Source organism: Anolis carolinensis, chromosome 1 (assembly GCF_035594765.1).
Source record: "Anolis carolinensis isolate JA03-04 chromosome 1, rAnoCar3.1.pri, whole genome shotgun sequence".
NCBI lineage: Eukaryota > Metazoa > Chordata > Lepidosauria > Squamata > Dactyloidae > Anolis > Anolis carolinensis.
Genome location: NC_085841.1, coordinates 171,809,439 through 171,833,689, shown reverse-complemented (window position 1 = coordinate 171,833,689; position 24,251 = coordinate 171,809,439). Strand labels below are relative to the sequence as shown.

The following is a 24,251-nucleotide window of genomic DNA, read 5'->3' as shown; positions in this document are numbered from 1 at the left end:
CTGTCACAAGGGAACAAAGGTTGCAGTAGAACCACCAGTGCCATGGTGCTGTTTTCTTCTAGAAACCAGAGGGAATATTTAAGCTCTCCACATGTCAAGCAGCTCTCCCATTTAGCAGGCCAAATCACTGCTACAGTCAAAGCATTTAAAGGCACACGGGGAAGCCGCCCAAGATGGCCAAGCTCCAACTTGCTTGTTCAGAATTCCAGTGTGACGGGAGGCCCAGCAGGGAGAGGGGTGGAAAGAGAGGCAGCAGACACTGCCCAACCAACCAGGGATGGGGATATTCCAATATTGTATTATTTTAAAGCTTTTTTATTATTCCTTGGCAGCTTCCCTAAGTATTACAATCCAGCTTTTTTCTTTCTTTCATAAAGTAGATCACAAAGCAACAAGCAGAAAAGAGAGTAGGGTGGGAGTAAAGAGAAATGTGAATAAAGGTCTTACATGAATCTCCTTTCCTATACACACAACAAACCAATAACACATTAGAGTATTTGTATTTAATTTTTAAATCATAGTTAAAGTGTGCTTCATAAAAACATAGGCATTGACCTTAATCAAATTAATGCCACTCCCATCCCTTTGGAAAGGATAGGACTGTGTGTGTTTCAGAGCTGGGATCCCTTCTCTCCAGTTTTTTAATCCATGAGCATATTTGTAAATGTAAGGACATGCTGAAGAGACTATTAAATTGGTAGCTGTGGGGGAACGTTGCCATTTATATTTATTTATTATTTCTATCCCATATTTGTACACCACCCTTCTCATCCCGAAGGGGACTCAGAGCGGCTTTACAACAGGCAACAATTCAATGGCAAGACATATAAAACCAAAAATAAACAGATACAATTAAAATCCATACAATTAAAACATAAATTATTAAACACACCAGTTTAAATCATGCAAATTCAAATCGTAGTCCAAGGCCTGTCCATTTGTCAATCACATTAATTCGTTATCATTATTGCACTGCTACAAATTACTTGTTGTAGATAAATACAACAAAGTAACCATTTCAACCATGCAGAGACAATACACATGACCAAGAACCAGAGCACAAGGCAAAAGAGGAAGTCCAAGTGCTAAAGCACTAAGCCAATCCTTGAACAATTTACTGTTGTCACAAAACATGTACAGTATTTCGAAGAAGGCAAATTCCATTAATTTTCCTGAAATTGACATGAGGATCAAATCAGTTTTCCCTAAATGATGATGGAACCATGTTCTACTTCAAATCACTTCCTGCTTAGTCCATATATCAAATGTTCCCAGCTCAGCAAAAACACTAAAGTAAAAAATAATGGCTACTTTAAAAAATTCCAAGCTTAGATTCCCTACTTCCTACTTAAGCCAAACATGTAATCTACACTTCTAAAACCTATAAGTGGTCACTCCCCTCTTTGCAGATTTATTGAAATACTCTTCTGCTTTCAGGGGGTATATATAAATGTACTGCCCAAAGTATGTAGTTAGTACCAGGATAGAAGTCAAATGTGCCCTTTTTAAAACCTCTTTTAGGAACTGCCTTTACAGTGTTGTTAAATATGACCACCCCTTCCCACAGTGATTTCTCAAGGGCATCAGAATAAAAACATATTTGTATTTCTTTTTTAAAATTCTTCTCTGGACTTCTGCAGTTCTGGAAAAGAAGGATACTGGCAGTGGACCACCAGCAGCAACTTCCCCCATGTTGTTTCCAATCCCTGGGGTGATCCTCTTGGCCATCCCTGGCAAGGTGATAATCAGGATCCATTGTGTGTACATGTAAAATGATAGACAGTTTCCATGCCTGATCTGATAAAGCCAGCTGATGTATCCCACTTGTGCTGAGAGACTGCTGACAGCAAAAACAGAAGCTTAGAATATGTGCATTTAGAGACTCCTTTGTTCCAAATTCAAGGCTTGATTCAAAAGATCACCACCTTTTCTTCATGGGACCCTTCACCTTTGTTTTTCCAAGACATTTCCTAACACCTGGAGCCCGACAATTAAGCCACTCAGAAACTCATCACCGTTTTCCAAATATGGACATGGACATTCTGGAGCTTGTCCCCTCCCATGCCTTCCTCAGCTGATTGACCCTCCTGGACCAAGCCCCATCATATCCTTTCCACTAGTGAGAATCTGTGCCTGGAGGCGGCAACATTATCGGAAGCCAATCAGGGAGCAGATCCAAACTGGCCCCTCTTTTGGCCAATCGGGGAGGGAGTGGGAGGTCTGAATTGCTGTCAAATGTATAAAACCTCGTGTCTCTGCATTCATGTTATGCTGTACCTTTGAAAGCGTTTGCTTCTACACTGATCCTTTCTGGCCAGATCAAATAAACCTCTGTGGCTTGTCTTCACCCTAGTGAATGGCTTCTCTGTCCTGGTCTATTTCAATTTAGCCTGAATACTCTCCAGGCATGGATCCCTTTATCCGCAGTCCTGACTCTAAATTTGGCTGCAACAGATGCAAATAATAATAATAATAATACTTGCCTTGTATTAGCCACTATCCTGGCACAGGATAATCCATGCCAATTCACATACCAATTAGTTCTTTGGCCCTTACATTGACCCTATTTTGCTGTCTGAGACCCCTTTTTCCCATGATAACTATTTCAGGAGTGAATTTCCCTTCTTAGGGGCAGATTTCTCTCACTTCCTGTTGTCTCACACCTGTTGGTAACTATAAGTCATTTGTAAATTGGATGTTTGTAACTCAGGGCCTGCGTAGATTTGGATGTATGACAGGAAGGGGGAAAAAAAGCAAATATCCACTGTCATCTGGCTACCAATAGTGCAAATGGGAAGAATTTTTCACAAGTCAGTTCACATCAAAGTGAGTTTGCCCAAGATGCACATGTGGCTGCTGAAGAGAAACTCACCACAATGTTTCCGGTGCTAACAATGCTGGGTTAATGTGAATTGGGAAAATGTGAAGGCAAATACAGACCCCCCCCCCCTCAAATGTAGATGCCTAGTTTTCTTACAGTGGGAATTCTAATCCAGTGAAAGAAAAAAGGGGTGAAAGAAGATGCATGTGTGTGCCAGTTTTGCAAGATTAATTAAGGCATATTTTTAAAATGTGATCGTATGTATATGCTCCCAGAGTTTCACCTTTTAAAGTCTGAGCCATCTCTTTCCTCATAGATCATGCACAAAGTATAGTAGCAAAACCATTCTGGTTGAATTAGGGCTCTGAATTTCAATTATGAATAGAAGCACTGCCCAGACACCCCAGAGGACTGTGAAAGTATAAAATGAAACAAAAACATGCCTCTAAGGACTTCACAGTCTACTTTTTGGAGATTGGAAAGTCCCAAAACAGCTACCGTTTCCACTGACTTTCCCATGTATCAGTTACACTCTTTCAGATACAGCCTGTGGCAAAAATTGACATTCAGACTTTTAGGGGGAAATTGTGTTCAAATATTAGTAAAAAGACTTACACTTTTTTCTGTACCTAGTTGGTTAAAAGTGTTCTTCATTTCAAAAAAAGTAACAATACTTTTCTTCAATATTCCAATATGGGTAGAAATTTCTGTCTGTTTCATGATGAAACTCTTCTAAGGGGTTGGTTAAACCTCTGCTTGCTAGTAAAACTGAAATACCATGTTGTGAAAGGAGGCAAGTCTATAAAGCGTATCACCAACATGAAAAGTTTATAAAGCCCTCTATTAGGGTAAAAGGAAATGAGTTATCTGTCCGGAGGGCTTTGACTGTGTCTTCCTGCCAGGGAGCCTTTGTTGCGGGGGGGGGGGGGGGCTTTCCATGTGACGCACCTGTGAACTACTGGTGACACATTGCTGTGTCCAAACACAAAATTTGGAAAGCTCTGCCCTAATTGAACACCCAGGGTTGTCATGAGGAAAAAATTAGGGAGGAAGGCATCCAAGTTCACCACCTTGATTTAATGTAACAATTTTAAAATCAAATACTCACAGTATATCTACCTGTGTGCTGCTCTTCCATTTCTCAAAGCAAATGTCAAGACATCAAATTACAGCAGTAGATGCACAACTTCAAAAAACAGAAACAATTTTCTGTACTCGGGTTCCAACATTGGACCACAACAACCCACAGCATCAGCAGTTGCAAAATCCAGTGGCTGGCTCATCCAGAACACCCTCTTGAATGTACACCACAAGGCACCTCTAAGCAATGCCTTCTTTTCTGGGGAGCAGCAGAAAAGAAGACTCTGTGCTTCACCACTACATTTTCTCCTGGCCACAACTGAAACCAAAAATAAGTTCAACTGAGGTGAAACATGAAGCAGGTGACAAGGTGACTTTAGCCATGTAAAAATTGTACACTCTCAATTCCCTTAGCAATTACACACATCATATCTGTCACATCATATCAGATATTTTCTGATATGTACAACAAAAACCAATACAAAAAAAAAACAAAATAAAAGACTCTGCACAATTTCCCATCTGGAGCATCAAAAATGTACTTGCATTTTCCTAACACGCTGAATCTACAGGGCAGTTTTTATTGACACTATTTGTGGGATGGCACAAATCCAGCAAAACTATTAAAAAGCAAACAAGACTAACACCAGGACATGTTTGGATACAGATGTATGCATTGGGAATGCGTGTGTACACACAGACCTATCCTCACAAGACACATTATGGTAAAAATTAGTTTTCTTCTTCAAGAGAAGTTCCTTCTGTGACTGAAGAGAATCCTTAAGTTGTCCAGTTTAAAATCATTGGTTCTTGAAGCACTTTGCAAATGGTTCTATGTATCAGCAGTTTCCCAAGATCAACATCCAGATACTTTACAGAGGAGGCACAACTTGCAGGAAAGTGATTCATATTTTTTCATCCACTAAAGCCACTGCACGGTTAACTTTTCAAATGTGGTGTTTCTAAGAGCAGTTCACAACTCTGCATCCATCTAACCCCTTCTCACACCATTACCACCACAAGTCTTCACAGAGTTGTGGCATCTCTCTGGGGACCCTTCCACACAGCCATATAACCCAGAATATCAAGGTAGATAATCCACAATATCTGCTTTGAATGGGGTTATCTGAGTTCACACTGCCAATTCAAAGCAGATAAAGTGAGATTTTATACAGCTGTGTGGAAGAAGCCTGGCTCATCTTACAGTTATTTAGGAACAGAGGGAGTGATGAGAGCCAGCATGATACAGAGGTTTGAGAACTGAATGAGATCTCTGGAGATGATGGGTTGGATCCCTGCTCAGTCACAGAAATCTTTGGGCAAGTCATATTCTCTCAAGCTAATAAATCTAAGCCATTTTTCCCTCTTAAGACTGGGTCCTTAATTCGGAGTCAACTTGGAGGGAAATAACAACAAAGAAGAAGTACACTCTAAAATGGGGTCCCAAATCTAAGGCCCGTAGGCTGAATGTAGGTCCCCACCCTAATAGTGAGACTTAGGGTCCTCCAAAGTCTGAAATGTCTTGAAGGTACACAATAACAACAATCCTAAGTAACTCGATTATCTCATCAGTCAAAATCAGGTCCACACTTCCCACTGAAATACTGGTAAGTTTATGTTGGTTTAAAATGATCTTCATTTTAATATCTTATTTTTCTTCTGTTTCTTTCTCTCTTTTTTGCACCACAAATAAAAGATGTGTTGTGTTCATAGGAATTTGTTCATTTTTTTTAAAAAAAACCTATAATTTGCCCCCCCCCCCCCCCGCCCCGCAATCTGAGGCTCTCTACTTGGAAAGTTTGAAGACAAAATATATTTTCTACAGGACGAGCTTGAGCTCAATAGAAAGACAACACATAACATTACACTCTTAGGCGCTCGAGAACACTTCTCTCAGTGCTACCTGAATACAAGAGGAATCATACTCTACTTGCCCCAAGTGGTATTGCAATCTTCAGTATGACCTCTGAAGGTGAACCCTCAAATAGATGTGTGCTTTAGGTACAAGGTAAAGGAGGAGGATGCAAGCACTCCAAGGAGACTTTCTGGCTGAGTTAGAAATGCAGGCACTGAAAGGAAAGCACACAAGTGCATGTTTGGGGTGGACTGAAAGAGTGTGCCAGCATACAGTAATCCTTACTGCCAGGGATCCCCCCCCCCACACACACACACACAAGAAAATGTTATGGTTGCTATGGGAGCCACAACTTTGTAACATCCTAGAATCATGATGCAATCTCTGGTCACAACACAGTAACATTATTCTGTGTTACAGCGTTGCTTTTCTTAAATTCTGCCTTTTTCCCTTCTATATGTATATACATATTGCATCAATATTTTCACTGAGTTCACGTGCAGAATAGAAGATGTCACTATGTAACACAATTTTTGTTTCTGGGTTGTAAATGTCATTTCCTAATTGGTTCTATCATAAAAACATGGGAAAAGTTTATTAAACTGCAAAAATCTCTGTGAGTCTTGGAACAGACCTCCGAAGATGCCGGCCACAGATGCAGACGAAACATCAGGAGAGAATGTGGCTGGAACACAGCCATACAGCCCAAAAAATTCACAGCAATCCAGTGATTTCAGCCATGAAAGCCTTCGACAACACAAACTGCAAAAACTTTGTTTTGGAGAGACATCCTGCAGCACATTTTGCTATATTTTTTCAATGAGTATCTTATTGAGGCTCAGCCAATTCAACATAGTTTGTGGCAGTGACAAAAATGAAGTTTTTGGAGTATAACAACTACAGTGATACTTTGACTTAAGAGTTTGATTAATTCCAAATGCCCTTGTCTCAAATTGAATTTTCCCATTGAAATGCACTGAAATGCTATTAATCCATTCTGGCCCTCCGAATCCCCTCTCGCTATTTTTTTTGTTATGTGTTTTTAAATAAGAAATGTACTTTATCAATAACAAATAATGTATAAATGCACATTCACATAGAACAGTTAAAAATGAAAAATCAACTTTAAAATGGTAGAAGCACAAAGTTGTGGCAAGGAAGCACAAAGTGAAGAGGCAGAAGCATCATTTTTTTTCATATTGTACTCATTCCAGTCTCCCTCCCACTCTTGCTCTCTCTGTCTTCATGAACCCAAACCAGGAATAAAGAAAACACAAATCAACAAAGCAGACAACAATCTCCCAAAGTGAGCAAGAACACGAGGCACAGAGGCTGCTCTCTTGAAGCCCTAAAGCCCTGTACTCTTGCGCTAGCACTCCCTCTGGTGCTCACTCTTAATTCAAAAGGCTGCTCTTATGTCAAAGTGAAATATGTGTCAAGTGACACTTAAGTTGGAAGGCTCTTAAATCAAGATTCTACTGTACTTTCAAAGTAAATACCACACAATTAAACAGGAATAACACTTTCACACCAGGAACAGATTTTTTTTCAAATTTTGTTATAGTGTGTTCATTCACATTTCTCCTAATCTTGGAAATTCCATCTTATAAAGAAAGGCTATGGAAATCTGCTTTCTAAAAAGGTCCAGTAGTAGATCTGAGTAGTGCTAGGAAGAAATGGGTTTATGATCTTAGCAGCTTTCATAGCAAAAGGTATTTTACCTTTTAAAATCTGTCATTTGAGGATTGTGTTCAAGTATTCTTCTTTGTTTTAGGCTAGTATCACAGCCCCATATCAAGTGTTTCCTCTAATCCAGTGATTCTCAACCTGTGGGTCCCCAGATGTTTTTGACCTTCAACTCCCAGAAATCCCAACAGCTGCTAAACTGGCTGGGATTTCTGGGAGTTGTAGGCCAAAACACTTGGAGACCCACAGTTTGAGAACCACTGCAATAGGGCCTGTATAATAAGGCCACATTATATTATTATATTTCTTAAAATCTTTTATTTAACTCCCTCAACAAAGTAATACTGTTTGAAGGAAGAACTCGAAACAATTTCCCCCTCTTACACTGAAAACATTAAATAGATGAGTGCACATCAACCCACCCACCTCCAAAAAGAAACATTGGCATGTGCCACTCCCCAACAGGCAATTCCTTTGAAATGTCAACTTGAACTTTATTCTTAATTTTCCAAATTGGTGACCTTTACTTTTGCATGCATCACTGCAGGCATGGCAACATAAAGAGTTTCTCTCCTTACATAATTACAAGTTCTTTAGGACCAAGGTTGTTGGTCCAGTCCAGTGATTCTCAATCTGGGGTTCCCAGATGTTTTTGGCCCACAACTCCCAGAAATCCCAGCTAGTTTACCAGATGTTAGGATTTCTGGGAGTTGAAGGCCAAAAACATCTGGGGACCCCAGGTTGAGAACCACTGTCCTAGACCTTATGCAGATTAAAGTGCTCCAAAGGGGCAGTCAGTCCCCTACCGGTTCCCACTCGGATGTCCCAGCAACATCATCTCCAGAACTGCAGGACCTACATGACTTATGAGCTACAACAACAAAATGAGATCAGATATGAAAGGAGAAAAGAATGATATCAATTTAGAATCGTTTGGGACTTTATTTCATGAAGTAACTATTCCACAACACTCATACTATCACTGGTAGTAGATATGTAACAAAATGAGTACCCTCAATATTGCACACTGCACCCATTTCAACAATCCATGATCCTGTGATTGTACTTCTGTATACCCTCTTGCTTTCCTGCACTTCTGCGGCTCCATAAAAATTGATATTATTGTTAGAGAAATTTTGGAATTTCATCAATGGAAAACAAAAGAGGGCTAAATGCAACTGTAAAATATAAAATAAACATAAAATAAACAACTTGGAAATAGCAAGGGTGGAGAGTGGGAGAGGAGGAGAATACCACCCCAGTGTCACGTTACTGCCAGCATGCCAGCACAAAAACTTACATCAAGGTAGATTATGGGAAATTTGCAGAAGTGCAAGCTATTGATAGTTTAATTGCAGGGAAGAAGCAGACTGACAGTGGGATGCACACAGAACCCTGCAACAGTCCAGCTTCAGAGCCGGATTGCCTGTCTCATTCGATAATGTCTTTAACTTTGTAATGGCAGTGAAGGATACGAGTTTATTTTTGCCTCTATGTGTGTGTGTGTTTGTGTATATCTTTATGCCTTTGCATGAGAAAGAAAGAGAGAGGGAGTAGATAGTGGGCTGAGTGTTAAGGAATTCCTTAGGGGGTCAGATTTCAGATGTACAATGAAATCAAACAATGAATGGAAATACCAGACCACCATAGAAGGTCACCTTTCACATAAATATTCCATGAAAATAACATTTTTTTGTAATTTGAAAGCCAGGGATAATTTGAAAACATAAAATTTGAAAAAGATTTGATTTTAAATGGATGAAAGAATTATAGATTTCCTCCGCTTAATAAGACACCCTTACTAAAAAACTAAACTAAACTAAACTAATGAAGGCATCCTTTAAAATAAAGTATATGTGAAAATGAACCTTACATTAATTACGCAAATGTATATCTATTAAATGATTCCACTAAATAAATGGCTGACAATCAGATTGAGGGGATACAGAAAGTAGCAGCAAAATGTAGGAAACAATCAATTACAGTGACAAGGAAGAAGATTCTACCATAGTACAGGCTGGGTATCCTTTTAAAAGCTGGGTATCCAATATGTTGTTGAAGCCTTTAATAACCAGAATCACTGGATTGCTGTGAGTTTTTCAGGCTGTATGGCCATGTTTCAAAAGCATTCTCTCCTGACATTTCACCCACATCTATGGCAGGCATCCTCAGAGGTTGTGAGGTATATTGGAAACTAGGCCAGTGAGGTTTATATATTTGTGGCTATTAAATGCTAATCAAGGTGATTAATTGCAGCATTCACACTTTCCTCCAGCAAGAGTTCTTTCTCCTTCCCTGGACCTTCCACAGCCCACTTGCCTCATTTCCAACAGACCTCACAACCTCTGAGGATGCCTACCATAAATGTGGCCAAAACATCAGGAGAGAATGTTTCTGGAACATAGCCATACAGCCCAGAAAACTCACAGCAACCCAGATGGGAATCCCTTTAAAAGCGTATTTAAATTGTTTTATATAATAATTGTTTATGTGTCAATTGTTTTGTGTTAATTTCGACTTAGTTAATCCATTCGTTACCCAGTTATTTTATGTATCTATTATGTTTTCTATGATTGCAAGCCATTCCGAGTCCCTTGTTGGGAGATGGGGCGGGATATAAATAAAATATTATCATCATCATTATTAACCCCTATTTAGAATTCTAAAATACTCCAAAATCCAAAGCTATTCACATGGGTGGATGAGATAGGGACACCTTTGCATTTTGATTGTTCAATGTACACATCCTTTGTTTCATGCACACTATTATTAAAATGTTGTCTATAACATTACTTTCAGACTAAAATTTCACCTCTCCAGGTGATTTGGACTTCAACTCCCACAATATCTAACAGCCGTTAACCTGGCTGGGATTTATATTATTTCAGTACTAGTCTCATTCCAGGAGAAAGAGAAGGATGAATTTATATGTACGCTGAATTATCTAGGTTAGGATTTAGGATTGTTGGGTTTTTGTTTTGCTTTATTTGTACGGTTGCATTTAAAACTCTGTGAAGAGATATATACTCCTTTTCAAAACCACAAATAAATGACCATTTTGTGCATTCTGACATACTGCACAATACTGTCTGCTTTAATTGTCACAAGTATACAAGGGGAAGAGGGTCTGCTAGATATTCACACATCATCCAGAAAAAACAGCTATTTGTTTCATAAGTGTTTCCTCTCATGGATTGTTGAACACACAATATTTGTAGAGATGAATTTTAAGAGCTTTTTGTCTTCCTAACCATAGTAGAGTTTCACTGGATTCCTAAAACAGAAGAATTTTGTTTACTACACAAACCATTTGGCAAAATCAAGACTCAAAGGGCCCCTAAAGGCACGTTAGTCTGTATAATTAATGTTAATAACTAAAACATCCCCATGAGTGACATGAAGCATAGCAATGAGCAGCCAGTGATTCAAGCAAGCGGAAACATGACGAAACTAATAGCAAGCAAATTCCCTTCATTCCAAAAGCTTCAAGAGTTTCAGGACATTTAAAGAAGCAAGCATTGATGCAAATGCACTGCAAATAGCCTCAACACCACCCTGTGAGACAGGTTGCCTTTGAGACAATGTGTTCAAGGCTTGAGTTTTCTGCCAAGACGAGCAGCAACGCAAAGCTGTGAACGCAAAGGAGAATATCAGCTTCAAACAACATGAGATCTAAGTTCCCATCAGTCTTGCCTGCATGACAGGTTACATGCAAGATTCCATTCCACAAAGCCTGTGGCAAATCTTGGTGCCATTGTACAACCTCACCTTTCAGTAAACAACTAGCCTAAAAGAATAAATTTCTTCCTGTCCTATTATCCATTTCCTTAAGCTACCTTGGTCCATATCATTAAAAAAGGATACTGGAAGCAAAAATGAGATAACATTGAAATTACCCCTTCAAGTCAAGAAATTGGTTACATTTCGAAGGTCTTGTTTTTGTGACTTTTGGTCAAATATGAATTGGCTCAAACACAGCGCATTAGCACAATAGTTTTCCTAGCTGATCCTTTCCATGGCTGCTCCCTTTCTGTTCCCATTCAGTTTAAAATAAATAATTCTAATAAAATTTCAGGCTCTTTTTTGTGTTGTTGTTTTTTTTTTTTTGAAAAATCATGGATACTTCGGGCTGAGTCTCCCTTTTCCACAGTTCCAAAATCTGAAATACTCCAAAATCCACGTGGATGAATAAGATCGTGACGCCTTTGCTTACAGATGGTTCAATATAAACTAACTTTGTTTCATGCATAACATGATTTAAACTATTGTATCATATTACCTTTGGGCTATGCATGTAATGTTTATATGAAACATAAAAGGAGTACAGGTTTAGACTTGGGTCCCATCTCTAAGATATCTCATTACGTACATTCATTCAAATACAGGTATGTATTCCAAACTCCAAAGCATCTGAAATTCAAAGCACATCTAGCTCCACACATTTTGGATAAGAGATCCTCAACACATACATTGCTGTTTTACACCTAAAACATACTAATTGAAAGATGCAATGTGGAATAGTGATGGGACTGGGACACCAGGAGACCAATGATACTTGCATGACCATGAAAGCCCTCTCAGGTGACCTAATGGAAGACATACTCTCTCAGTTCTGCATCAGAGAAGCATACACCCTGTGATAGATTCACCTTAAGAATGCAATAAGTCAGAAATGAGTTGGAGGGATACAGCAACAAATAATCATGAAATACACCAACAGCAACAGCGCCTTTTATACTGGCAGTGTATATCTATTTAGAAATAATGAAGTTAGGAATTTATGTTTGACTTTACACATGAGGACACTAAATAAGATAATGAAATATTAAAAGCCCATAATTTTTGAAAAACAACTAGCATTTAATTGGACAACAATATTTTACTATAACACAGAAACAAAACAGTCATTCTACAACTGGAACAATAATAGATATAACAATAAGATCATTTACCGTGTCACATAACATTCTTGTCCTCAAAACATCACATTTTTCACAGCAGCTTTTACATTAAAAGCTGTTTTTGACTTCGGATGTTTGACAGAAGAGCGCAGGTTCTCTAAGAAATTGTTCAGTATAATTCCTTTTAGTGTATAATTATAAGGGGCAAAATATAATTTGTTTTAACAAAAATCAATTTAAAATGTAAATGTCAATAAAATCACTGGTGATAGATACAGCCTGATTGGCTAATACTTCTTTATGTCATCTGTGAAAAGGGTTAAGAATAGGAAAGACCCTTGCAAAGCAGCGATTTCACCCCGCAATCTAGATTACCAAGAATAAATTAATATAATGCTAAAAAAGCACCAAAGGTAGCCCTGAGATCCAAGAGGTTAATCTGTCTTTCATTGTCCATTTGCAAACGGCAGAAAAACTGAGGCAATTTCTATACCCAAACTAGGCCTTCAGCCTGGCTATTTATAGCAGAAGTGGAGAACCTTTGACCATTTAGATGTTGGACTTCGATTTCCATAATCCAGCAGTGGTGACCATGCTGTTTGAGGCTCTTTACAGCTGGATTTCAAAGTATCTGGAGCAGTGGTTCCCAACCTTTGGTCCTCCAGGTGTTTTGGATGTCAACTCTAACAACTGCTCAACTGGCTGGCATTTCTGGGATTGAAGTAAAAAAACACCTGGAGGACCAAAAGTTAGGAATTACTGATCTGATTCTTCATCCCAATCAGCTCTAGGCAGTCTTGTACAGCAGTCCCCAAAACTGTACAACTACCATGTCCTATTTGTTTAAAAATTTCATTTTTTAAGGATTGGCTGATAATTACAGCAAATAAATAAGTAAAGAAAAGTTTATGTTCGTTTTAAAATTTTCTCCTAAGCTCTACATACTTTTAAAAAAAAAGAACTTACAGTAGAGTTTCACTTATCCAACATTCGCTTATCCAATGTTCTGGATTATCCAACACAGTCTGCCTTTTAATAATCAATGTTTTTGTAGTCAGTGTTTTCAATACATTGCAATGTTTTGGTGCTAAATTTGTAAATACAGTAATTACTACATAACGTTACCGTGTATTAAACTGCTTTTTCTGTCAATTTGTTGTAAAACATGATTTTTGGTGCTTAATTTGTAAAATCATAATGTAATTTGATGTTTAATAGGCTTTTCCTTAATCCCTCCTTATTATCCAACATTTTCGCTTATCCAACCTTCTGCTGGCCCGTGTATGTTGGATAAGTGAGACTCTACTGTACTTTAATATGGAACTGTGGAAGGACAGAGCTGCAGATTAGTAAAGCAGCATACATCACACAGGCTTGTAGTAAGGAAACTGACCATCCCAATAAGTATCCAGAATTGTTGGTCATATAAATGGCATGGGATGGCAGTTTTGTGCAATAATGTATTATTATTGCATTCGAAGATATGGAAACATGTCTTTATGATAAAATAAAAAATCAAGCATTCATTGGATCACCCCAGGCAGCGTCTGTCAACCAGGCCTGAGCAATTATTAAGAAAACATGTTGTTAAATGAACCACTCAAAATACTCAGTCATAGAATCATAGAGTTGTAAGAGACCCACAAGTGCCATCTAGTCCACCCCCATTCTGCCATGCAGGAAAAGCATAACCAAAGCATCCCTGACAGATGGACATCTAGCTTCTGTGTAAAAGCCTCCAAGGAATGAGCTTCCACCACATACTCCAAGACAGAGAGTTCCAGTGTTGAGCAGCTTTTATGGTCAGGAAGTTCTTCCTAATGTTCAGGTGGAATCTCCTCTCCTGTAATTTGAACCCATTGCTTTGAGCCCAAGTCTCCAAGGCAGCAGAAAACAAGTCTACTCCCTCTTCCTTATGACATCCTTTCAAATATTTAGAATCATAGAACCAATAGCCTTTGGTATCACAACTGGAAAATCATCTAGCTGAATAGAACTAACAGAGGTAGACATTATGTGTAGCCAGAAAATAATCCAAACTGGAATACATGAGTGTTGGAATGCTGATAAAGTGCAAGAGAAGACATATCAGCAATTGTCTAACTATACAACCCACCAATGGGTTTGGTCAGGTTTAAAAAGATTTCTAATCACACTGGGAAAACTCCACAAAATGCCACTGTATGTAAACAAAACAGAGAAGCTGGGTTGTTGTGAGTTTTACCATTTTATCTATCAGAACTCCTTTGAACGTGCAGACTGTTTTGTGTTAGATGTATCCCAAATTTTCTGTCACCATTATGTAACAGGTCTAGTGTGTGTTTATTTTTAAAATTAATTTATATTTCAACCTGCTGCCTTTACAAAACTCAAGATGGGTTACAATGTAAATTAAAACAAAATACAATAATAATTAATTAGCTAAAATAGAAGTAATACTTTTCACCATTTTCAAATTCTACAGCTTTGGAACAGTTTTATGAAGCATGCATACATTTAGAGGCATCGCTTGTTTCAAAAATGGGTTACATTAACAAAGAATCATTAAGTTACTTATCATTCTGCCCCATATCGCAAGAAGATATATGTACACAATGGAAATCCAGTTTCATGGCACAATTTGCAAAACTTTCACCTAAATATGAAAATAAGTGTTGACAAAACCAGCTTATTCTATCCAACACCACTAGCTCTATGCTATTAAGTGAATCATTCTAGGATAACGAATGAAAGTGCATAGAGTTTAGTTGTAGACTGGACAAATGGATTGCTACCAAATCCAAACACAAAGTCATCCTAGTGAGCAACCATCTAAAAACGTTTAAAATAGAATCTAAAACAGATTTGCAAAGTTTGTAAAAAAAAAGAGTTTAGAACTCCAAGGCATACAAGTTACCTCTTTCTAGCTAACAGTACAGACAGTCTCAGAGCTACAAACATCCGATTCATAAACGACTAATAGTTAAGAATAAGGTTGAAACAACAGGAAGTGAGAGAAATCTACCCCTAAGAAGAAAATTCACTCCTGTAAGAGTTATCGTGGGGTAAAGACGTCTTCACTGAAGCTTCATTACCAAACCTTGTTTTCACAAAAAGCCAAATTTTTCAAAATCCAATTATCACAAGGAGAGAAACTAAGGTGAAATCTTCTGAACTGGGGCACAGACAGCAAAAGAAACACCACAGGGGTGTTAACCCTTCCCTATGCTATCCAAAGCGTGTGTGTGTGTCTGTGTGTGTGTATGTACCTGTTTTGACTTACATACAAATTAAACTTAAGAATAAACATACAGAACCCATCTTCTTCATAACTTGGGGACTGCCTGTAATTCATGGTTGTTTTCTAACTTTGCCTGGTATCCAAATCTCACAATGTAAAGCCTTCTCTGTCACTACAAGCTTGGATTCAAGATTGTGACAATAATCAATATTGCAATACCTTCTGGAATTGAAGGGAGCATGCGAAAGCAAGTCACTGTCACTGGACCTCCTCTCCAAAGAATTAGCACCAAGGATGCTCAACAGTCACCATGGTTCTCCCCTAAAATTACTTATTTTGGAACCAAATCCCATTCAAATCATGCAGCACTCAACTCAACCAGACTTTTCCCAGAACAATCACATCCCAGAACATCAACCATTTCAAACCAACTGCGAACAAGTAAATCTATATCTATCTAAATCCATAATAAAAGCGAAAACCCGTATGTGTGTATGTGGCACGGATGTCTGCTCACACAGACAGCCTCCAGCCTCCACAAACAGGCTATAGTTCCCAGGGTTAATCTAGCAAGTCACTCTTTTCCACTGACATTGTGGTCACAGCGAGAGCCATGAACATGCAGCCCAGCCCCTGCCAATGTCCTTCCCAAACACTACGGCCCACCACCCAAGGAATTCTTTCGTTTGGGGACCATTTCATCCTAGATTTTGCTTTTTCTTCCACCACAGGCAGGCATCCCAGGGTTCTCAATTGCTGTGGCATTTGCATGTCCCCACCCACTGCCCTTTCCTTCCCAATCTCTCTGCATAACAAACAGAGCAGAACTGAGCTGCAACTAAACTTACTGGAGGAGTTTGGGGATTGACTTCACATGGTGGAAGTTGTAGTTCACCCTGCACCAAGTCAGAGCACTGTCACTCCTACTGGGGAATATAGAGGAGTTGTAGTTCACCTACACCCAGAACGCTATGAACCCAAACAATGATGGCTCTCGGCCATGCAGACCCAATATGCCCAGATTTGACTACTGGTGGGTTTTCAGAGGGAACTGGACTGGAAGTTGAGGAGTAGTAGGTACTAAGATTTATAGTTCACCTGCAATGAATGAGCATCACACTGGGCACACAGAGCCCCCATAACCAATACAACATATTGGACAAATTTGGGGAAAAGGGAGTTATAGTTCACCTGCAGCCAGATAAACATGACCTACTGAACATACTGCAGGTATTTGTGGGAAGGGGCCTTGATTTTGGGAGTTGTAGTTCACCTCCATCCAAAGACCACTGAATCCAGCCAATGACGAATCTAGACCAAACTTAGCACACAGACTGAATATTGCCTGCTGGGGATACTGATAGATATTTCGGGGCAATTGCCCCGGGAATCTGGAAGTTGCAGTAGTTCACCCACATCCAGAGAGTACTGCACCACACCTGGTACACACGCCCAAAATGGCCAACTTTTCATACTGGCAGGGTTTGGGGAGGATTCAGCCACAATTCTGGGAATTGCAGTTCACCCACTCCAAACAAAAAACATAACATTAAAAGACGAATAATACCATTCTCAAATGACCCGGGCATCGCCGGGTCCCCAAGCTAGTATATAATAAAAGTGAATGTTTGTATGCGAGTATGTATCAGCGTTTTGATTGGCCTGGCGGAATATGTATCAGCGTTTTGATTGGCCTGGCGGAATATGTATCAGCGTTTTGATTGGCTTGGCGGAATATGTGTTCGTATTTTGATTGGCCTGGTGGAATATGCCAGCTTTGTGATTGGCCGCCACTTTCATAGGCCACTGGGATCGCTGAGGGAAAAACTACTACCAACTGGCTTCGTTCGGCCTACTTCTCTCCTCAGAACGATGCTAGCTTTGGGACAGTTAACAGCTTTCAGCCTACACTTTTGTAATCCAAAACACCACTGCCACCACCAGAAAGGCCGGACCTGGACCAAACTTGACACACATAACCCCTACGACCCATGAACCCACTGACAACGGATGGCGCCCTTTGCCCCCTCTGCTGACATGCTTAAGGCCTTCCAGGCTGGCCCCATGCTGATGGCCCAAAAGGAGGACGCCATCTTGCCTCAGCTTTCAACTTCTTTGTAAGGCCCTACTTTCCTCAAAAGACAGAAGAGAACATTGTTATTATCTTTTTAACGATATGCTTATGAACACTTCTAGCCCCCAAAGCCCCAATCCAAGCCTCCTTTGATCATTTTGCTAATACGTTTCAGGCCTTGCAGCCTGGCTCCATTGTGCTAGGCCGCAAAAGAGGCGGCCATCTTCCCTGTTCCAAACAGAGCAGCTTTTGCCTGTGTCTTTTGGATACAGCACTCTCCTTCAACAAGGTCAGGCGGCAGTACGTAAATAGATTGATCTTGGGCTGATGGAAGTAGCACCACATCAAGTAGGAAATAAGGTACCACTTATAAAGTGGGGAGGCAAATTTAACTAATTTACAACGTTGGAATGAGGAAGTGCCGTCACAGTGGATGATGAAGCAGCTGTTCTCCCCTGTGGCCAGAATCGAACATCCCCTCAGGAGAAGGTTAAATTGCCTCTGCGTCTGTCTCTATTTCGGTTGTGTGTGTATATGGGCACTGAATGTTTGCCCTATATGTATATAATGTGATCTGTTTATATATACAGTAGAGTCTCACTTATCCAACACTCGCTTATCCAACATTCTGGATTATCCAACACATTTTTGTAGTCAATGTTTTCAATATATCATGATATTTTGGTGCTAAATTCATAAATACAGTAATTACTACATAGCATTACTGCGTATTAAACTACTTTTTCTGCCAAATTTGTTGTCTAACATGATGTTTTGGTGCTTCATTTGTAAAATCATAACCTAATTTGATGATTAATAGGCTTTTCCTTAATGCCTCCTTATTATCCAACATTCTGCTGGCCCGTTTATGTTGGATAAGTGAGACTCTACTGTATATAAATGGTTCTGTTTATATGGTTATGCATTTTCTAATAGCTTTATTCTTAAAATCCAAAATCAAAAAATGCATATTTCTAATATATATCCTTACCAAATGAACCCAGGCAACATCAGGTACTTAGGCAACATTATTTATTTATTTACAGTATTTATATTCCGCCCTTCTCACCCCGAAGGGGACTCAGGGCGGATCACATTATATACATAAACACATAGAACCGAGAGATCATCCACTGTGACGGCACTTCCTCATTCCAACGTCATAAATGAGTTAGATTTGCCTCCCCATTTTATAAGTGGTACCTTATTTCCTACTTGATAGATGCAACTATCTTTCGGGTTGCTAGGTCCTTTGGCTCTGGGAGTTATAGTTCACCCTTATATAGACAGCACTGAACCCAGCCAACTTCGGATCTGGACCAAACTTGGCACACTGCCTCATCATGTCCAACTGAGCATACAGGCAGGGTTTCGGGGTGATTCTCCTTTGGCTCTGGGAGTTGTAGTTCACCCTTATATAGTTAGCACTAAACCCAGCCGACTTCGGATCTGGACCAAACTTGGCACACAGCCCTATCATGCCGAACTGTGCATACACGCATGGTTTTGGGGTGATTGATCTTTGTCTCTGGGAGTTGTAGTTCACCCTTATACAGACAGCACTGAACCCAGCTGATGACGGATCTGGACCAAACTTAAGTGATATTTCCTCACATCCCCAAACAACTCAATGCCGTCTACTAATAACCCGGGCACCGCCGGGACCCCAAGCTAGTATAAATATAAAGTAGATGGATGAGTAAGTGTTTCCTTAAGATGAGGAAGAGTCCGGGAGAAGACATGAGAGAGCATTACGAGCAAATTGTATGTGATTCTTTCAATTTTTTAAAAAAGTTTGGAAACCCATAGCAATAGCTCAGGGCCCTTCCACACAGCCATCTAATGGAGGCCCCTTCCACACCGCTGAATAAAATCCCACACTATCTGCTTTGAACTGGAATATATGGCAGTGTATATTCTATAACTCAGAATATCAAGGCAGAAAATCCCACAATATCTGCTTTGAACTGGATGAACTGAGTCCACACTGCCATATATTCCAGTTCAAAGCAGAACATGTGGGATTTTATTCAGCTATATGGAAGGAGCCTCAGATAACCCAATTCAAAGCAGATATTGTGGGATTTTATGCCCTGATATTCTCGGTTATATGGCTGTGTGGAAGGGCTCCCAGAATACTGAGGCAGATAATACACAATATCTGCTTTGAACTGGATTATCTGAGTCCACACTGCCATACAATCCAGTTCAATGTGGATTTTGTACAGCTGTGTGGAAAGGGCCTCAGAATTAACCATTCATACATAACGTGGGGCAGCACAATTCCCCTCCCCTAAATCGACATCCTCCCATTTCACACAGCGTATTGAATGCACAGACACTCCACAGCGTGGAGACGAACTATCCTTTGACATAGGTGTGGAGTTTGCTTCCAAGAGGGACCAAATCCCCCAAAATTGGGGTGGGTGGGGCACAGTGTTGGCAAGGAGTGGGATATCAGGTCCACATCCAAAACGATCACAATGGATCAAGTGGCATTCCCAAAGCATGCACGTTTCCTATAATAATAAAGAGATATGGTGCCTTTGGGAAACATGGGGGAAGCGGGGAGAAGACAAATCAAGAGCTGATTCTCTTCTACTCACCCTTTTGGGAAGACTTCAACAATCCAGGTTGACAAAGTAAAGGGGGAAATGGGAGGGATGAGTTCTTTTGGGCGGGGAGGCGGGAAGAGAAGGGATCCAGGTGGGACGATGGCTGAGGCAGAAGAGTCCGTCCTTCCTTCCTTTCCTCCTTCCAGAGGTCCCGTCTCTATCCCATCACTTTGCAGGAGGTTGTGCTGCTGCTGAGGAGGAGGAGGAGGATAGAGACACTAGCTGGGAGGGAAGTTGGCCCCACGGCTGAGGAGAAGGATGTGACACTGTAACAAGTACAACCCGCTCGCCATGGAGCCTTCGAAGTGCTGAGGGTGCTGAGGAAGGGGAGAAGGTGCTGCTGGTGGAGGTGAGGAAAGAAGAAGAGCAGCAACAGAGAAGAAGAGGAGGAGGAGGAGATGCAGGGCTGTGGCGGCGACCGCGTCCGACTGCCCGACTGCCCGCCGCACAAGGCATGTAATGCGATTGATGGTCTGTGCAGAGCCCGGGTGACTCACACAGACTTGGGAGCGGGCCGCCCACCCCTCTCCAGGGAGCCTATGTCCGGGCCAGCCGGCCCTGAGTGGCAGCCATGGCCACCAGTCCCTGGCCGGCTCCTTCTTTTCCCCCCTCCCCACAGGAGAGAGAGGGTGGGACTTCGCTTGGCTCCTCTTTCTGCTCACCAATAACGAGTCCTCTGAGGACACGGCGGGCGGGGGGAAAGGGGAAGGGAAGGGCTGCAGGAAGGCGGAGGGAGGTAAACACAGAGGCATAGGCGCAAGGCACGCGCATTCCCCTGGTTTGTACGCAGTGGGCCAATCCGGTGCGGGCAGGAGGTTGATAGGCAAGGAGGGGCGGGCCAATGGGAGGGGGGGGCAAGGGCCAAAGAACTCGAGGGAGGGGAGGGGGCGGGGCTAGGGTGTCCTGCCCTGATGAGCTGAAGGCGCGAGCGCTTGCGGCGCGAGGGCTTTGCTCTCGAGGAGACTGGTAGGGTTACTAAGGAGGCGCTTCCTCCTTTATGAATGGAACGACTGCTTCTCCACAAGGATAATTGTAGGGTCCTTCCATGCCGACTGGTCTAGGCCAGTGGTTCTCAGCCTTCCTCATGCCGCGACCCCTCACTGCAGCTCCTCGTGTTGTCGTGACTCCCAATCAAAAATTTGTTTTCGTTGCTACCTCATTCATAACTGTAATTTTGCCACTGTTACGAATCGTAATGTAAATATCAGATATGCAGGATGTATTTTGATTCACTGGACCAAATTTGGCACAGATACACCCAAATGTGAACCCTGGTGGAGTTTGGGGGAAACAGGCCTTGACATTTGAGAGTTGTAGTTGCTGAGATTTATAATTCACCTACAATCAGAGAACATTCTGAATTCCACCAAGGATGGAATTGAACCAAACTTGGCACACAAAACTCCCATGACCAACAGAAACTACTCTGGTTTTGGTGGGCACTGACCTTGAGTTTTGGAGTCGTAGTTCACCTACATCCCGAGAGCACTGTTGACTCAAACACTGATGGATCTGGACCAAACTTGGCACAAATACTCAATATGCCCAAATATGAACACTGGTGGAGGTTGGGTAAAATAGACCTTGACATTTGGGAGTTGTAGTTGCTGGGATTTATAGTTCTCCTACAATCAAAGAGCCTCTTGAACCCCACCAGTGATAGAATTGGGCCAAACAGGCAGAGAGATCTTCAGCGTTCTCTGCCTAAGGGGTTCCTAAGACCATCAGAAAGATACGTTTTCCGATGGTCTTGGCAACGCCTCTGACACCCCCTTGCGGCTCCCAGGGATCCCGACCCCCAAATTGAGAAACAGTCTAAACCTTCCCACCAGCTTCCTGCAGCCAGCTTCCAATATTGTACAGCTAAAAAGGGATCTGTAGTCACAGAGGTTCTTCTCCCCAGTCCCAGTTGAACTGGAGGATAAGCTTTCCTGAGGTAGATCCCCTAAGTGGTTTTATGGAATGATATGTAGTACAGGAACCCGGACGCAACCAGAAAAAAACTTTAAAAAACAAGGAAAGTACAGAGGCAAGTCCAGTACTTCTCTTAAGTCCTGCCTGTCCCCAATTGCAATGGACATAAATGTTCATAGAATCATTGAGTTGGAAGAGACCACAGGTGCCACACAACCCAACTCCATTTTGCCACACAATCAGAGCACTCCTGACAGATGCCCATCCAGCCTTTGCTTAAAAACCTACAGAGAAGGGAACTTCCCCACGCTCCAAGGCAACATATTCCACTGCAAACAGCTCTTACAGCCAGGAAGTTCTTTCTAATGTTTAGGTTGAATCTCTTTTTCTGCAGTTTGAATCCACTGCTCTATGTTCTAATCTCCAGAGCATCAGAAAGCAAACTTGTCCCCTCCTGAATATACCAGCACCCACCCATGACATTGAAGAAACTAATGGGACACAAGTGATGCAGGATGAGTGGTGGGAACAGGGAAGGCTTCTACATAGGAAGGTAGTGAATTTACTCTGCATATGGGTCTGAGCTTCAAAGGATCTTAATTCTGTCCTCCAGAGTTTCAGCGCTTAGCTAGCCCCTTTAAAGTTCACACTAAAATCTGGCTTCTCCTCTCCAAAGATATGAAAGCCATAATTGCTACTGCGTCAGCCCCCCTTCTACACTGTCTCTATATCCCAGGATCTGGTCACAGTTTATCTTCTTATCCCAGATTACTTGGCAGTGTAGACTCATATAATCCAGTTTAAAGCAGATAATCTGGGATCAGATCCTGGGATATAGGGCCGTGTAGAAGGGGCCTTGAAGAAGCAGTGACTGCACCCACCTAGGTGATGCACAACCTACCAATAGGAACAATGATAGCTCTCTCAGGGGTGACCCCAGCTTTCCAAGCCTATAGTGATGCTGCCCTATTCTTTTTTCTGGTATCTCACTCCTTTGTGTATGGAGTCCAGATGTTGGGGAATTCAGATTGTGGTATAGTACCCGCTTCTGTGGCAGCTGAATAATAAAGGCTTTTAGAAGCCCTTCAGTATCCATCTCATGTAAAGTAGAGTAGTGAGGCAGAGATTATCTTTCTTGAGACAAAAAGGAAGGAGGATCTGTGTAGACTAGTGGTTCCCAACCTTTGGGCCTCCAAGTGTTTTGGACTTCAGCTCCCATAGTCCCTAACAGCTGGTAAACTGGCTGGGATTTCTGGGAGTTGAAATCCAAAACATCTGGAGGCCCAAAGGTTGAGAACCCCTGGTGTAGACTTTAAAGTGGGAATGCCCATCCCGCAGTATCTCTGACTTAACTGAAAACACAGGACGCCTCATTTTTAGTTCTCACTTGAGAAGATAATGCATCCCCTTGAAATTTCAGACCATTTCTATGCAGTACGGCGGTCAACACCCCTTTGTAGGAATAATACTGTGAGTTCCTCAGGATGATATCTCCATATTCTCAAGTCTGGAGACAAATTTAGACATTGAGCCAAGCAAAGTATATTGAGAGGAGGCAGTACTGTTCTATTATCTAGGCGGAGGCCACAAGGGGGTGCTAGAGGGAGAAGGATAGTGCATTTTAGGGTGGGATCTATTTCCCCCATTTGTGCTGGTTATTCCCACTCCCCACTTGCCATATCATAAACAGGGACAAGAATAGAGGGAATAACAGGAAAACAGGGAAATGGTTTTACTCCTTCAACCCACCCCCATAAAATGGACTATCCTCTTTCTAGCGTCCCCTAGTGGCCTCCGCCCGGATAATGAAACAGTATCGAGGAGCCAAACTAGTTAGATTTACCTTTAGAAGAACAAATCTTCAGTAAAACAATAAGATCACATAAAATCCTCTTATTCTAGTATAGGATTCTACCTAAATGTTAGGAAGAATGTCCTGATGGTAAGAGCTGTTTGGCAGTGCAATATACTGCCTGGAAGTCTGGTGGAATCTCTTTCTCTAGAGGTGTCTAAGCAGAGGCCGAATGACCATCTCTTGGGGGTGTTTTGATTCTGTGCTACTACATGGCAGACGAGGGTTGGCCT

The 24,251-nt window shown here is 41.3% G+C and overlaps 1 protein-coding gene across 2 annotated transcripts in view; it reads right to left on the bottom strand.

The window, feature by feature from the left end:
• sertad2 (SERTA domain containing 2) overlaps nt 1-20,777 on the bottom strand; it is a 137,477-nt gene extending 116,700 nt beyond the window's left edge. For both annotated transcript variants that reach the window (XM_062958777.1, XM_062958781.1), the window contains exon 1: nt 20,244-20,777. The gene's annotated coding sequence lies outside the window, so the exon portion shown is untranslated. The remainder of the gene's footprint in view (nt 1-20,243) is intronic.
• Nucleotides 20,778-24,251: the final 3,474 nt, after the last annotated feature.